This window comes from Lonchura striata, chromosome 1 (assembly GCF_050655825.1).
Source record: "Lonchura striata isolate lonStrDom1 chromosome 1, ASM5065582v1, whole genome shotgun sequence".
In the NCBI taxonomy this organism is placed as follows: Eukaryota; Metazoa; Chordata; class Aves; order Passeriformes; family Estrildidae; genus Lonchura; species Lonchura striata.
This window is the reverse complement of record NC_140703.1, coordinates 46417444-46421458: the sequence shown is the minus strand read 5'-3', so window position 1 is coordinate 46421458 and position 4015 is coordinate 46417444. Positions and strand designations below refer to the sequence as shown.

General features: G+C 38.7%; 1 protein-coding gene across 2 annotated transcripts in view; it reads right to left on the bottom strand.

The window, feature by feature from the left end:
- DDX10 (DEAD-box helicase 10) overlaps positions 1-4015 on the bottom strand; it is a 267130-nt gene that overhangs the window by 114033 nt on the left and 149082 nt on the right. The gene's annotated exons all lie outside the window — the stretch shown is intronic.

Sequence of the window (4015 nt, the reverse complement as noted above, 5' to 3'; positions counted from 1 at the left end):
CTGCAGAAAAAAATCAATTAGTCTTTTTAACAACTGCGGTAATCAATATCATCATGTAATCTAACAATTCCTTTTAAACAAGGCAAATTTGTGTCAAGATAAGAGCAAACAAAATTACAATTCAAAAGGGTGAAGCAATGGAAGCTGATGAACTCTGAATGTCTAAATTAGAGCTGCTCTCAGACCGAGGTGGTGGTGGATATTCTGCTGTCTTAATTGATTACAGTGCATCAGGATTTTGCTATTAAGTCTTATCTAATATTTGCTGCCTAATACAGCAACAGACAACTTGACAAAACTGATTTCACGATGTGTCAGTGGACCTTGACATGCATTCAAGATCTTGCCTACAAGAAATACACACCAAAAATAAAAATATAAGAACCGTCCTTTCATTGGCAAATCCTACACTTAATACAGTTTTAATCTGGGACTATCCCATCTGATCACTCTTTCTCCTTATTTCAGACATTTCCCTTGGAAGCTACTAAACAACTCTTTGCCCTGAGAGGAAGAGGAAAAGCCCAAACCCAGTAATTTTCCCTGGTGAATTCCTATTTCTTCTGCTGTTTTTTTTTTAAACTTGAATGAACTGCCTTTTGCAGCCTCCTATCTGGATGAAGCAGCTGCCAATTTGTTTTATCACCCTGGCTTCTATCACATGACCACAATGGAGGAAAGACAGAGCTTTCATGTATCTTCATGTGTTTTTTGTCCAAAACATAGAAAAAATGTTATAAATCTTCTCATCTAAGTTTAAAACAATATAATAAAATTTATTCTAAGATACATCTGTGAACCAGATTATGAAGAGCTGGTTGTTGTACACTGTAGGGTAGCATTCATAACCCAAAACTAGCAAAATGAAAATATCCACACTCTAAATCATTCCATCCAAACAAGCTAATTGGAACAAACAGCATTCTCAGCTTTTCACATTTGTATTTTTTAAAATATAACAAAAATTGAAATGGAACTTCAGAAACGGAGTTCAGGCATTTCTAGAAAAGTCAGTTAAAATTCAGATTTTCAATTAAAATTTGTCATATTTCTACTCAGAAAATTCAGTTTCAGCAAGAAACTGAAAAAAAGAGTTTCAACAATAAATTTTTCTTCCCCATAGTTTTTAAAATTGCTCAAGTGTAAATGTAATGCTTGTGAACTGTTCCATTCAGAAATACTGTTTAGACACTTAACTATTATAAACAGCAGTTACAATAAATAGCTCTAACTGGGGAATACTGTCCTTAGAATCAACACAGCAAAGGAACCTAATGCCCAATTCAGCCCACCTTCAGCTGCCCACCTTATTTTTTCTCATTACTAGGACTAGTTAACAGTCTGTAAAATACTGGTTTCACCACTCACTGAAAACCAGCCTAACCCAAACATTAACCCCAAACACAGCAGTTTTCAGCAAGTCCCCAGATGCTGTCTGAGAGGGATCAGCAGCACAGTGCAGCTTGTACACTGTGCTTTCTGGCTGCCCCTCCACAGAGATGAAGAAATTATTACAGGAGATCTGATGGCCTTGTCCTGGTGGGCTGCACAAGTATGACCTGCCTCCCTCTCTCATCCATCCCACCTTTCACAGAAGAATGGTGCCATCTCCCGCCTGCTCATTACAGCCCAGAGGAAGGAGGGAAATCCTGTAAGAAACATTCTGAATTTCCACAATTAAGGCAAATGTAATACCCTACCCTTTATACTGTTCTTCCCTGCCTATCCAAGAGAAAAGATGAGTATAAAGAAATGTGGTCAAGTGAAAGGCCCCCCTGTCCATGAGAGGGACTGCTGGATCTAGATGATCTGAAGGTCCCTTCCAACCAAAAACATTCAGTAATTCCATGAATAGATGATGACTGCTCCAAATACTCACTCATCCTATAATTTACAGGATATAGCAACTTTACTGGCTTTGAGCTGTCATTTGCATGGGGGCGGCTTTTCAGGGCTCATTACCAACATTTTATTTCTTTTCTGGGGAAAGGACTCTCATATTTCTCTCTGTAATGCTTAAGATATTCCATAAATGCTGAAGCTATACTGACAAGATATGAAACTATACGGAAGCAGAATAAATTCTCAAATTTCCAAGTGGACAGTGTGCGTCTGGGCTGGATTTCATGGTGTTAGCTTTGATCAGGACAGACTGTAGGGGTTCACTTTAAAAGCTCAAGAAAGGCCTCATTAAGTAAAAGCATTTTAGCTTGTTTGCAAAAGAGCCAATTATTTTCAGTCTTTGAATGGACTCTGAAGCCCAGTTTGCATTCATAATTGACTAATGCTTCATCTAGGACATTAGTTAAAAACATCTTAGCAATTAACCACTGCAGAAACCTCACAAGCTATGCATTTGTACCTATAAGCTATGAAACATCTGATTTTAAACACCAAAAATTATAATCACTTCTGGAGTTTCAGAGACCCATAGGTCTAGATATCTATAAGGTAAAACATTTAAATATAAAACACATTTAGAAGGAACTGAACTGTGAGATTCCTCAGTTTTTTTTCCACAAACAAAAGCACATGTACACAATTATGATGGATTTGATGGATTTTCATAAGATTTGTGGCATGATTCTGCTGAGTCAATCTGCTTCTTACTGTTACTGAGGAATAGTGCAGCTTGATTAGCAGTGTAAACAGAAAATGCATCTACACCTAGGCAAGTGTATTTTCACACTAATTTGACCCCAGCTGGGCTGTAAACTGGAGAAGTGAATAAAGAGGAATGTATAACACAGGAAGCAGCAGCAGCAAAACCAACAAGCAACAAATAGAGTTAAATGGTTGAGTTTTCATGATGTACAAAAAGTAGATGCAAAACAGTATTTGATAACAACAGCTTCAGAAGGTAAACAGAGAATCGTGTGAAACATACGAATTAAGATGTTCCTGATTTTGAGATGCAGAAGAAAGACAGACTGACTGTCCACAGAATGATTGGGTTGAAAGGGACCTTTGAGGAACAGCAAGTCCAACCCCCATCCCGGTTCCTCCAGGACAGTTTTGCCAGCACTGGTTTGGGCGGTGTGGAAAGGGGATGTACTACTCTGAAGGAGGAGTCCGAGTTGTAGCTTTTACAAAAGGTGACCATAGCAATTTTAAAAGGGAGGTGAAAATGTGTGGCATCATGATGCTCAGAGATACCCTGTGCTCATTCAGGGTGCTTTTCCTTAGCTGTATGGACAGAAAGCTCTTTGGAGGAGTTGTAACAGGCATAACTCTCATCTCCATATCTGAAAGAACTGAGTGTGCAAAAGCAGCTATATGGGAATAACTTCTGCACTTACTGTCAAATGAATTCCTCCTCAGTCTCCATTACCTGAAGGCCTGCCATGCTGCAGAGCCAGTCCTTTTATCATTTCCCACAGACACAAATATCTTAACAAGCTATAAGGTTTAGATTTTAAATGCTTGAGAATCAGCCATTTGAAATGTGTAATCACACAGCCAAGTAGCTGTTGTTTAAACAACGTGGTCCTGGCAAGATCTCTAGACAGGCTCTGCTTCACTTAACATTTACCAAAGAATGCTTTGGAGCATAGGTTTACCAGCAATCCTCTGGAAACAAACCGCCCTTGCCACTGAACTATAGGCCACGAGTCAAATTTCCAGGCTGCAATAAAGCACACAAGCTCTTTCCCAAAGAAACGTAAAGGAATAATGAATGAATCTGCTAGTAAAATACATTTCAGAAAAGTTAGGAATATTTTTTCCCATAAATAGTGGCATTTTGCTAATCAAACATGCTGTGCTGAAAACTTTTTCCATGTAATAAATTTTAATTCACAAGGCCATGGCAGCAATCCTAATGAAGATTAATTACTGCAGTCCCTTCCATAAAGCCCAGTGCAGCTTCTTCCTTACTTGCTGTCAGAATGCTACAGCACATAAAAATGGTAATTAAAATATATTGTGCTGTGTTATTTTCTAGATCTGGACAGGCTGGATGAATGGGCTGAGGCCACCTCTAGGAGGTTCGGCAAGGCTAAGGTCGGGTCCTGCA